The 12919-nt window shown below is 42.3% G+C and overlaps 1 long non-coding RNA gene across 2 annotated transcripts; it reads left to right on the top strand.

Annotated features, from left to right (window-relative positions):
* Positions 1–2801: 2801 nt before the first annotated feature.
* On the top strand, positions 2802–12559 carry LOC117015161 (uncharacterized). 2 transcript variants are annotated; one of them, XR_004421675.1, is made up of 4 exons: positions 2802–2895; positions 6042–6120; positions 6505–6603; positions 12110–12559. It is a non-coding gene; the product is annotated as an uncharacterized LOC117015161 (long non-coding RNA). The 2 variants fall into 2 exon arrangements; XR_004421676.1 differs by lacking the exon at positions 2802–2895 and having other exon boundaries at positions 5942–6120.
* The last annotated feature ends 360 nt before the right edge of the window (positions 12560–12919 follow it).

Here is a 12919-nt window from a genome sequence, read left to right on the forward strand (position 1 = left end):
GATGGCACATGGTAGCCCACAGAAGCACACAGCAGCCTGTGGCAGCACTCAGCAGCACACAGCAGCTGGAGCCAACCTCTGGCTGCTCACAGCAGCCCAGCTCCAGGGAGAGCTGTTGTTCATAATCTTAGCTGTAGAGGGCGCAGCTCACTGGCCCATGTGGGAATCGCACTGGCGACTTTGGCCGCTAGGAGCCAGGTGCTCCAACCACCTGAGCCACGGGCCAGTTCAGTAATGCTTTTCTATTATTGCTTAGAATGGAAAATTGACTAAAAATGATGCGATGCTATAGGATTTCTCCCTCACTCTGCCTTCCTACATAGGGAACCCCAAATTTGGGGCTTACAGATGGGCTTACAGCACATCCATTCCCCAAGAAAAGTGTGAATTGAAGGAAGTTTGCCTTTGGTGATAGGTCTGGCGTTTTTGAATCTTTATTCCACAATCTTGAGAGCTTCCCTACTGCTCTAAACTTCCCCTGATGAAGGAGTTTATACTAAAATGTGAAGAACTCCACATCTTGCCCACCCCCCACTCTCACGTATTTTAAAAGAGAGCTAGCACTGGGGCAATGCTTTAACAAAAGTAATGAATTTCTAATAATGTAATTATAGATAACCTTTATACTAAGAGAGACCTTCTAAAGCATCTAAAATTATACCTAGTTTAAGAGTCTACCACCAGAGGCAGACTTACCATAAAATTAAGGAAGCACAATTGCTCAGGACACTTCTAAGGCCCTGGATGGCACTCTGACTGTGTGTTTGTGTTCTTCTATATAAAAGATGCAAGAGTAAGATTCTGTAACCACAAATGATTAAGACTCTTGTTTCTTTCTTTATGACTTCCCCTCCTCCCCTCATGTCAGGTGGTAGAGAAGTCATGGGCATTTCGGGGGTCTGGATAAGTGGAAATTGGGTTGAGAGTATATTTAGGTTGGATTAAGAGGTTATGTGATGTGGATCAAAATCACTTGCCTGTATGATTATGCTACCTATCCTGGTGCAGGAATAGCTTCCAAGAATGCTCCTGTGGCCACCAAGCTGACTCATGTAGCATCAGGACATGTAGATGCAGAACCAGAGGGTCATGGTAAGAAGAACATGTCCTTTAGTGCCTGAAGCTGGAAGCCGTGTTTGAGATGTATGGAGCAAGAAGCTAGTCCATGGAAAATTCTAATCACGTGTAGCATTGCAAGTAATTTGGTTCTCACTGATGCTTTGTCAAAATGGAAACTCTTTCCAGCCAGGAATATGCCTGATGATATAGTGTATAAATTACAAATATATCATAGAAAAATGTTTCTTGTGTATTCTCATATTAAATTATTAGATAGAAATTATTCTGACATTAAGAAATGAATGGTAACAAAAAAATTAAATTATTCCCAAAGAGATATTACATTAAGAGGAAGAGATAGATTTATAATAGATTTTTGGATTGTTTAATAATCCAATTAATGAAGAGAAATAACTCACATGATTGTCATGGTTGCTCACTTGCCGGTTGTGAAAGAATTCATGAGGCACAAAGGAATAGAAGTTAGAAAGTTTATTGAAGAAGAGAAACACCGGCAGAGGAGTTGCGGGGGGAGGGGGGGGCAAGAGTCTAGAGTAGACAGTTATGCTGAGTTTCTCTTTAGCTGGGGTTTTATACTTTTCTAACCAAAATGTAATTTGCTTCAGCCTGTACTGGAATCTTCTACTGTGTCCAGCTTTGTCTGTTGGGGTGGAGAAGTGTGTAGTTAAACTTGTTATCACAACGTTTGTTGTGTAAACTTAAGTTGGAGCCACCCCAACCCTCACTCCCCTACCCCCTTACCCCAATCAAAGGCTGCCTCCTAGGCTCATTCCTGTTTACCCATACCTGTCTTATAAAATGATTACATTGGAAAGTTCATGGTGATTTGATAAAGATAACAAAACTAATAGGCTACTACAATGAGGACGAACTAGTTAATAATGATTGGTGTAGCTTATTAACAAGTATTTCAGATTAGTTACAACATAAGAAAACTTGAATTGTCTGGATATCTTTCCACTCAATTATGAAAAAAAGTGTATAGTTTTGTTTTGTTTTTTTTTTTCAAATTTAACAGCAATCCAAAAATTATATATGGTATTACCAATAGCAATGTTAAAGTTGAAAGACACTTTTGAAGCATATAAAAAAAATAAGAAAAAAATTTAATCAGTCATGCTAGACGAAAACTGAATTATCTTTCTTCTCTCTCTAAAAAAAGTTGCAAAATCATTATGAAGAATCAATCAAAGGATATGCAGCCAAAAAAGTAGAAAAAATATTTTATGGGTGTGTCAGGCAGTTAAAAATGATTTATGCTATTTTTCTAGATTTTAATAATTTTTGTTTTGTTAAGTTTTTACAATTTGTAATTTGTTAAGATCTTTTTTCATTTTAAAATAAATTTTCATTTTTGTACCTAATTTTTCATTTTTAATTTTGTATTCCTTTCTTTTAAGAAAGCCCCCACCTCACCCTGCCCAAAGAACTGTATAAGCTTCAGGCCCCATAAAATTGGATTTACCTCTATTTACAGCATTGGTATTTTATTTATTAAGATGATGCTGAATAATAATAATAATGATAATAGTGGGCAGCACTTTTCCTGAAGTTTACTATGAGCCTGTATTATTCCAAGTGCTTTACTGTGAGTTATCTCATTTACCTCTCTCAGTAACTACTCGTTTCCTCCATTTTACAGATGAAGGAACTAAAGTCCCAGAGATGTTAGGTAACCTGCCAACGGTTGTTCAGCTACGAGGCTGCAAAGCCTGGATACCGTGAATGCAAAAGGGCCACATGTTAAATCTGACAAGCTCAGGAGACTGAAAATAATCACATAGGATGGTGTGAAAATAAAAATTCCTAACTAAGGTGGGCCATATGGTAGGAAGTCACATATTTAGCTTGTAGCTTCCTTGACAAAGGTCAATCTTTACCTTAAGTGAGCCTGTCCGTTGTCTTTTTGCATCTAAGATAACATACCGTTGGAATGTCAGAGGAATCACTTTTTCTGGACCAAAGCAGGAAACTACAGAATCCCTCATTATTATTCTTGTCCCCTGATTACCATTTTCATGTGCTGTAAAAAGTGAACTATTAAATATCCTGTACCTACCTATGTAGAAGTACCTGTCTCTCCAATTTACTTTTATCCCACCCCAGAGATTTCCCTGCTTTGCTTCATCCCATTCCCTAAATCTACCACCAGTGGATTTCATGTAACCCTCCTCCTTTGATTTGTATAAAATAAGCTGCAAACAGCCATTTTGTGGAGCATTTTCTCAATCCACTGAGATTTTGCTTCCCGGCCATTGTTGTCAGTTTGGCTCAAATAAACATTTTTTTCTTTTTTAATAAATTTTTTGGAGGAATATTGGGGAACAGTGTGTTTCTCCAGGGCCCATCAGCTCCAAGTCTAGATTGTCCTTCAATCCAGTTGTGGAAGGCGCAGCTCACCTCCAAGTCTAGTCACCGTTTTCAATCTCTAGTTGCAGGGGGCATAGCCCACCATCCCAAGTGGCAATTGAACCAGCAACCTTGTTGTTGAGAGCTTGCGCTCTAACCAACTGAGCCATCCAGTAGCCCTTCTGGAAGCTCAGCGGCAGTTCGTTGTCTTCAGTCTAGTTGTAGAGGGTGCAGCTCACTGACCCATGTGGGAATCAAACGGGCAACCCTGTTGTTCAGAGCTTGCGCTCTAACCAACTGAGCCGCCCTCAAATAAACTCTTACATGTTTTCTCAGGTTGGATGTTTTTTCGTCGACAATACAACACAGAATCTTGTGTTTTCTATTTTTCATGATCTATGAGGTCGGACAATTAAGTTCGCAAGCTCATCCTAGAAAAACTTCTACATACCTCATTGCTGAATATCACTATGGTCACTTTCAAAGTACTCCCGTTGGGAAGCTATGCACCGTCACCAGCACTTAGTACACCCTTCAAAGCAATTTTAGAACTCTTTTTCTGGAATGGCCATCAGAGCTGTCATAGTATTAGCCTTGATGCCCTGAATGTCATCAAAATGTCTTCCTTTCAATATTTCCTTTATCTTTGGGTAAAAAAAGAAGTTATTGGGGGCCAGATCAGGTAAGTAGAGAGGGTGTTCAAATACAGTTATTTGTTTATTGGCTAAAAACTCCCTCCCAGACAGTGCTGTGTGAGCTGGATTGTCATGATATAAGAGCCATGAATCGTTGGTGAAAAGTTCAGGTCGTTTTCGTCTAACTTTTTCACATAGTACTTTTTCAGCACTTCCAAATAGTAAACTTGGTTAACTGTCCAGTTGGTACAAATTCATAATGAATAATCTCTCTGATATCAAAAAATGTTAGCAACATTTTTGCAACAAGTTCATAAACTTAATTGTCTGACTCACCTTCTCTGACTCCGGAAGGAGGAGCAACGTTCCCAGACTCCACCTCCTCTGACATTCAGAGAGGTTGTTGAATGATTTGCTGGAAGACACTCAGCTGGCAAATGGCAGAAGCAGGATTAGACCTCTGGCTGCAGAGTTTTCCTCTTTCTCCCACACCACCAAAAACACCAGCCTTGGCTCAGATCCCTTTGCAGTTGCTCCCAGGAGTGCAAGGTGCAGCCCAGAGGTGTGGGGGACATTTGGTAGTTGTGACCCAAAGGCAGCCTGGGGCGGGGGGCGAGGGAAGGGGACGGATGTGCAGGCTGGAGCCTCCAGAGGAGATGCCTTCAGAATGTCAGCATCTCCAGGGTCACCAGCAGTGAGGCAGCCTCCCTCCCATCCCCTCAACACCCCCATCCCTACATTTCATACTGGAAAATAAACTAGAGCCACAAAGGCCTGAGGGAAGGGGCCACAATAAATCCTTGGCTGCCCAGTGCCCAGACTATAGCCCTCTTCTCAGCTGGAGAGCTGGCCCCCTCTCTGCTCCCTATTGCACCAGGGATCTCTGGGAGACAGAGAACTTCCTGGGGTGAGGTGGGAATTTTTCCTCTCAGAATTAACCCCACCAAATTCTGTGGGCTCAATGGCCCATCAGATGAGAGGGAGGGATGGGGACAGTTTTGCACAGTCACCTCCTTGGAACAAAACCTGCCTTAGAGCAGAGGAGAGGGACATTAAGAATATGGCCCTGGGGAAGGGCTGACCCAGGGGAAAATGGGATTTTAAGAGAAATAAGGAGCCTTGCTGCCTTCTGCCTCCAGCAATCCTCTCCTCCCTACACACAGTCAAGGATGATTCTTAGGATTATGGCCTGAGTGGCTGGAAGAATGAGGCACTGTCGTTTACTGAGAGACAAAAGAAACCAGAGGAGCAGGTCTTGACAGGTGATGGTAGAGGGCATAAGTGAAGATGAGGAGCTTGGTTTTGGACATGTTAAATTTGAGGTGTGTAGTAGACACCCAAGCAGAGATAGCCGGTAAATAGTTGGATAATGGAATCTAGAATTCAGGATAGAATATTCTGAACAGGAGATATAAAGTTATCATTAGCACACAGACGGCATTTAAAGTCATGAGACTAGATGAGTTCACCTAAGATGTGAGTGTAGATAAGAAAAGAGGAGAAATCCAAAGATTGAAATTGGGGATGCTCCAATGTTTAGAGGTCAGGGAAATGAGAGGGAGCCAGCAAAAGAGACTTTGAAGAAGAGTTTGAGACAGGTTAGTCTGGCATGTTGTTAGGTAAACAGAGAAGTCCCTGGTAGAGTAAACAAAGACAGCTATATCTTGGAACTCCAGGTTCTGGAATGATTCATTCACTCCAGGGCAACAATGTAACATTCTTCTAGGGATAAATGGGTTATTTCATAAATCCCTTTAGGCTGGACAAACAGAGCGAATCTAATAGACAAAATACATCAGAAAAACGCCAATTCCCTTTTCCAAGAATGAAAGAGAAAGAATAAAGTAAAAGCCTTTGCCTTAGCCAGTAGGCATCCCAGTTTTGGGTACCCTCTCTAGTAAGAGAGCTGTACTTTCACTTTAATAAAAATCTTTGCTCCTCTACCTCTCCTTCCGAGTCTGCATTCTTATTCTTCAGGTACGTGAGTCTATGATCTCCGGGCACCAGACGCCAGAACACTGCATCATTTGAGGGCTTGCTCAGGATTGAAAGAGAGGTAAGCACACTGCTTCTGCTGCCGCTTGTCTGGCTTCAGGCTTCCATTTTAAGACTCTCTCTCTCAAAAAATCGGGCCTCCATCAGCCATTTAAAAGCAACTAGCACGACTGCTTACCTACAAGACTCAGAGGACAGGTTTAACAGAAAAAATTCAGTCAATCCCCCCAACCTTGTCGGGAATGTTGGCTTGTCCTGACCGTCTTCCTTTCCATGGGTTCTAAATGTGGCGCGAATCTAGGAGAAGCAGTTGGGGACAACTGAGGGACCCTGGCTGTAGCCACTCTATGGTGGGTCCCGAATGCCCCTTGGTTCCTTCTGCTGGACTGACTGCCCATCAGGGTGCCGACCTAAGGACCCCCCTCCTTTTTCCTCTCTTCTCTAGCTTTCCTTCCTTCCATCTCATGCCAAGAACTGAGAAGTTGGTCTGGGACCTATCCCCATCAGACTTCCTCAGTTCCCTTCAGCGCAGACCAGCGTAGAGGTAAGCTCCTTTTAGAGGCCCCCGAACCTCTTGCTCATTCTTCTGTAATCTCTTGTTTGCCGTCTTTTGTGGGTACAGGTCAGACAGTTAACAGCCAGTAGGGCGTCTGCTGCTTGAAGACTCCTGTGACAGGATAACCTGGTTTTGAAACAGGTCGTTTAGGACCTGCTGGGCTCAAGACAAATCCAAGCATCCATCAGGTCTATGTTTGTATGGCACAATGTCTCTCTGGAGACTTAATTTTTCATCGCCTCTATTCTTTTGCCACCTTGCCAATTTCCTCTGGGGACCGCAAGCAATCCTCCTTTTCTGCCTTACTTTTCACTATGAGAGGCCATATTCTATCTGCCCCATTTCTGTTTTCAGGCCACCTTTGAGCCCACTCTTCTGGCTTGCACGTCTACATCATCTTTTCTTTTGCTCAACACAATGGTCCTGCAGTCAATGTAAGGAAGTAGAATGTTGTTTTGTGTAGCACATATTTAGTGTTGATTTTCTGGTGATTGCACTGTCCACCTTATACATCTAGGACTGCATCCCTAGAAGCCAGAATATCTAAGCCAGTTACTAATCCACCTCTCCCACTGCCAGAACACTAGTAAGGCCTTCACTTGGCCATGTAGCATCTTGGCCATGTAGCATCCCCCTGTGAGTGTATTATAGGATTTCTGAATCTCTTCCCTTCTAGCTGTCGAAGTTTGTTTCCTCTTATAAAAGTGGCCCCCCTCCAAGTTCTGAGTATCATCTCAACAGTCCGCTTCCTGTTAGATGATGAAAGAAAAAGGTTCGGGGGACAGGCAGTAGGCCTATAAGATGTCAGAAGTCATGGCATACACTCTTCCACTGTTAGGTGTTTAATCATTGGCCATAAACTCTATCACCCAGGGCCAGGTCAAAAACAGACAACCACAAAAAATACCCCTTCCCATGGGTACTGCAAAGCAAGGTTTGGAAGTAGGGGTAGCACAGTCCAGGCAAGCATGACTACTCCTGGTGGCCCATGCCTCCTCGGTTGCTGGCATCTGGTCATGCAGAGCGTCGGAACCCACAGGTACCACCAAATATTTGAAGCACCACCAAATATAGGGGTGCATCACGGCAAGTTTCAGGAACATGGGTGGCATGGCCTGGGTAAGCAAGACTACTCCTGGCAGCCCATGTCTCCTCTGTTGCTGGCGTTTGGTCACACAGAGTGTCGGAACCCACAGGTCCAGGGAATGCCCTGGAATTAGGTGATGGCAGGAAAGAGACAGCAAAGGGACATCCTTCTTCTCTCCCTCCTCTTTTTTTCAGATGGGCAACAAGCCCTCAAGTGCCTGCACCTCTTTGGGCTGTATTCTGAAACATTGGGACAAGTCCAAACCCAAACTGTGAAGAAACGGTGTCTGAGTTTCTTTTGTTCAGCAGCCTGGCCCCAATACAAACTAGGTGACCAAGAAAGTTGGCCAACTAATGGAAGTTCAAACTATAATACTACCTTACAACTAGATTTATTCTGTAGAAGAGAAGGCAAATGGTCAGAAATTCCATATGTTCAGGCCTTTATTGCCCTCTATCAGGACCCCTTTCTGTGCCATGGGAACAAAGAAATCAATGCCAACAAAGATTAAAATCAAAGCCCAGATCATTTAGACCTTATAGATGATCCCCTATAATAGCCTCCCCCTGCTACTCAAAGGCAACAGGATCCTATAACCTCTCAGGGGAAATCCCATCCTCCACCATACCCATCTTCTCCAGCTAGTACCCCCTCCGAGGATCCTGAAGCTATCCTTAGCCCTCCCCACACCAGCAATGGGATGCTTTACCCTGAAATCCTACCACCCACTTCCGCTATCTTTCCCCTTAGGGAAAGAGCCCGGAGTGGAGGGTACAGGGTGAGGGTTCAAGTCCCCTTCTTTTTTTTTTTCCTTCTTCCACTCCCCCCTCCCCCACTCCAGTTCAAGCCGTTGTTTCTCAGCCTAGTTGTGTAGGACACAGCTCCCTGACCCATGCTGGTATTATAAGACTTGCACTCCCTCCCATATCCCCCCGCCCTGTCCCGGGCTGAGGCAGCCGATCACCAGTTACCAGTCAACCACTCACGGCAGCTCTCGCCAGCAGCCGGCCGCTCACGATGGCTGCTGGCCACTCATGCTGGCCATCAGCTGTTCCTGGCAGCACATGGTAGCCCACGGCAGTACACAGCCACCCACAGCAGTACACAACAGCCAGTGGCAGCTCATGCCGACCTCTGGCTGCTCACGGCAGCCCAAATCCAGGGAGAACTGTTCACAATCTTAGCTGTAGAGAGTACAGCTCACTGGCCCATGTGGGAATCGAACTGGCGACCTAGGCGTTAGGAGCACCACGCTTCTAACCTGAGCCATCGGGCCTGCCCACAAATCCCTTTTTTGATAACAGATATCCAGCAATGTAAAGAAAAACGAGGAAAATATTCTGAAAACCCTAATAGATTTGCAGATGGGTTTCAAACTTTAACTTTGGCCTTTGACCTCTCATTGAGAGATATTCAGTTTATCTTGGCCACCTGTTATACTGCTATTGAAAGGGATCACATCTTAGAAGTGGCCCACCGAGAGGCAGATGAAGTATTTGCCAGAAATCCATAAGGCAATGCCCCAGGACGAGGTAAGGTGCCTTTTGTTGATCCTTACTGGAACTATAACTGCAGAAGGGATGACCAGACGTGCCAGATTTCTAGAAGCCCTCATTGGGGACATAAAAAAGAAAACTAAATTGATAGTTCAGAGAAAAGGGAGCTCCACCCATCTCCTAATCCACTTATAACCAGGAATGCCTGAGGCTGAGGTAACTGAAGGAAAAAAAAGACACTTTTTAAAACCAAGAAGCTAATTTTCAAGCCAGACATCCCACCCCTTATTCCAGCCACTTTGCAATTGTAGGGGTAATTATAAAATCTCAGGACCTCTCTGCAATTGTTAATAATTCTGTTTATATATATATATGATCTCTAATATCTGTGATTGTCTGTGTTTTATATATAATAGTGTTTTTGCCTCTAGATGGTATTCCCAGATTATATTTAATTGGCTTAAAGAAAAAATTAAGCGCTATATAAACTTAAAAATTAACTCAAGTACTTTTCAGGATCACGTGATCTAAAAAAATATTTGATACTAAGGCTGGTTTAATTTTCAGTTAAATACATATGTCTTTTAAGGTTATTAACATTTAATATGGTATCTTGTTTTACCTGGGTTTACAAAAATATATTTATGTTATCTTTGTCACAAAAGTTGTCAAGAAAATGACTTGGGTAATAATTGCCTTCAGAATTAAGAGCTAATAAAGAGTTAACTAAAGTAAGCTTTTAGATAAGACTTCAGTAATAATTATATGATATGGATGCTTAGACGTGGTTTCTCAGCATCTGTTGGCAACTTTAAGATTTCAGTTTTACTAAGTTGTATTAAATAAAAATTATTGGATGTCTAGGTATTTCAAAATAACAATGTTAAAATGTTAATTACTTTTTGGTTTCTTGTCACAAAAATTCTAAAAGAACTTAAGATCTGGCAGGAAATTTGTTTTTTAATGTAATTTTAAAAATTGGTAGATATGTTGCTAACAAACCTATACTTTTGAAGGTTACAAAATGTATTGTGGATTTGCTAATGGAAATATTCGTTACTGGCTTTTAGTTTTCAGTAGAAACTAAGGTTCTGAAGGTTATGAATTCTAATTAATATGAAAGGAAATGATGTAGTTTTCAAGAACAGTATAAGGTATGGAAATGCATTTTTGAAGGTACTGAAAAAAAGTAGTTTTTCCTAAGGGTGGTTATTTCTGAATGAGTGAGAGGAGACAAACTAAGAGGGACTGGGAAACTTATAAAAGGTTGTGAAGAAAAATCTTGAGAACATTTTATATGGTTAAGCTGAATGTGATTAATTAAGTAAATTTAAATCTCAAAAGTAAGCTGGTACAAAATTCAAGTTAAGTTTTCTCTATTAAGATAAAGTTAGACTATTGTTCTGCTACTGATGTTATGGCAAAGTTTTTCTGTCTGAAAAGCAAAGATTATATGTGTCATCAAAATAATTTTCTGTGTTTTATTTTGTCTCAATCAGGTCCTTGGTTACTCAAAAAAAATAAGAATTAAGTTTTGCTAATAGTTAAGTAAATTTCTGTATTTTAAAACTGCTAGAGTTCATGTGCCTTCCTTGGTATCAAATATAGGCCAATATAAGGAAGCTTAGCCTAATGTTTTCTCCTAACTAGCAGGGAATTCTAATGGTTCTAGCTCACTGTTAAGTCAATCCCTGATTAAGAGGCTCAGATCCTAAAAGAAGGCCAGGAAATTTGTTTAAATGTCTTTAACAACTGAGACCGGGAAATGAGGAAAGAAAGGAATAGTAAAATTGGAGGATAAGACCAGAGACAGGCCAAACTTTTGGCCACAGTTATAGACAACCCAGGGCTGAAGCCACCTCAAGGAACCCCAAAAGCCCCAGAAGAGGAAACGCCAGATAAAGGAGCCTGCTTTCGATGTGGAAGCCCAGCCCACTGGAATAAGGAGTGTCCTAATCTTCCAAAGCAGCCGTGCCCCTTGTGCAAACTAAAGAGCACTGGAGAAGGAATTGCCCCCTATTCTGAAGGGAGCAGGGTCCAACTCCTTCCTCACAAATAGCTGCAATCACTGTTGGGCCTGAAGTTCCCAGCGGCTCCCAAGGTACTCTCATCATAGAGGTGAAACTGCAGGTGACCCTGACGTGGCAGGTAAGCCTGTTAATTTCCTGATTAATATAGAAGCCATTTATTCTGTCTCAACTGCTCACTCCAGATTTTTTTCCTCTGAAGACAGCCCGGTTGTAAAGATAAAGAAAGACCACAGATTTGGGATTATTTTACTCAGTCAATTCCTTATCATTGTTCCTTACCTAGAGGAAAGGTAAAATAAGCAAACTAAACTTAAAAAGGGCTCTGGAAAACTTTTATCGAAAGACCTCAAAGCCCTGGCTCTAACTGTTGCCCATTGCTCTAGATTCCAGCTGTAACATTGATGTACATCTATTCAGCCCAGCTCAGTATGTATCATTATCTCTTTTTGAAGTACCGGCTATAACTATTGCCCTAAATGCAGAGATTAGATAAATAGCCTACTCCATGGCAAAGGTCCTAAACGCTACATCACAGGCTATCCACGCCATTGGGCAGGAGTTAGGACAGATCAGAGAAGCAGTTCTCAAAAACAGAGCTGCCATAAATTATTTACTCTTAAGACATAGCTATGGATGTGAGGAATTTAAAGCATTATGTTGTTTTAATCTCTCTGACAACTCACAATTAATTGAAGGCAAAGTTAAACAGATTCACGACATAGTGTCTGGTATTAAACAGAGAGAAGGGTTTTATGGACTTGATCTCTCCTCCCTTACTTCCTGGCTTCCCAGCCTAACTGGGCTAAAGGAGGCATTTCTCATTTTACTCTTGTTCATTCTTGTAGGGATTATATCATGCTGTTGCCTACAATGTATTTCAGTTTGCAGATTACCTACTGGCTGGCTTCGATCGTTCAAGTGACTATAACAACTGGATCGTGGGAAAAGACCACCCACCTCCAGATGGTCCTGAGTGTGGAACCTCACCTGGATTTGCTCATCTACTGGAGACGTTTAGATAGACCTCTGGACCACACTAGCTGCCTGCCTCCTCAGCATGAAGCAGCCAGAGCAGTCATCGCCCTTATACCCTAATGGCAGTTAGAGTTATGTCTTCAGAGAGGGGATTGAGACAGGTTAATTACCATGTTGCTAGGTAAACAGGGAAGTCCTTGGTAGAATAAACAAAGGCAGCCATATCTTAGAACTCCAGGCTCTGGAATGATTCATTCACTCCAGGGCAACAATGTAACATTCTTCCAGGGATAAATGGGTTATTTCTAAATCCCTTTAGGCTGGACAAACAGAGTGAATCTGATAGACAAAATGGATCAGAAGGCACCAATTCCCTTCCCCAAGCATGCAAGACAAAGTATGAAAGAGCCTTTGTGTTAGCCAGTAGGCATCCCAGTTTTGGATACCCCTTCTAGCAAGAGAGCTGCACTTTCGCTTTAATAAAAATCTTTGTTCCTTTACCTCTTCTTCGGAGTCTGCGTTCTCATTCTTCAGGTTCGTGAGACCATTATCTCCGGGCATCAGACACCAGAATCCTATATCAAGTTGAGTGAAACACAAGGGGGTGTGGTGTCCTGGAAGCCAAGGAAAGGGAGAATTTCTAGGAGGAATGAGTGGTCAACTTTGTCAAAGACCAAAATGAGATGAAAGGTTATTTATGTCACTGGTGACCTTGA

This window comes from Rhinolophus ferrumequinum, chromosome 22 (genome assembly GCF_004115265.2).
Source record: "Rhinolophus ferrumequinum isolate MPI-CBG mRhiFer1 chromosome 22, mRhiFer1_v1.p, whole genome shotgun sequence".
Taxonomy (NCBI): Eukaryota; Metazoa; Chordata; class Mammalia; order Chiroptera; family Rhinolophidae; genus Rhinolophus; species Rhinolophus ferrumequinum.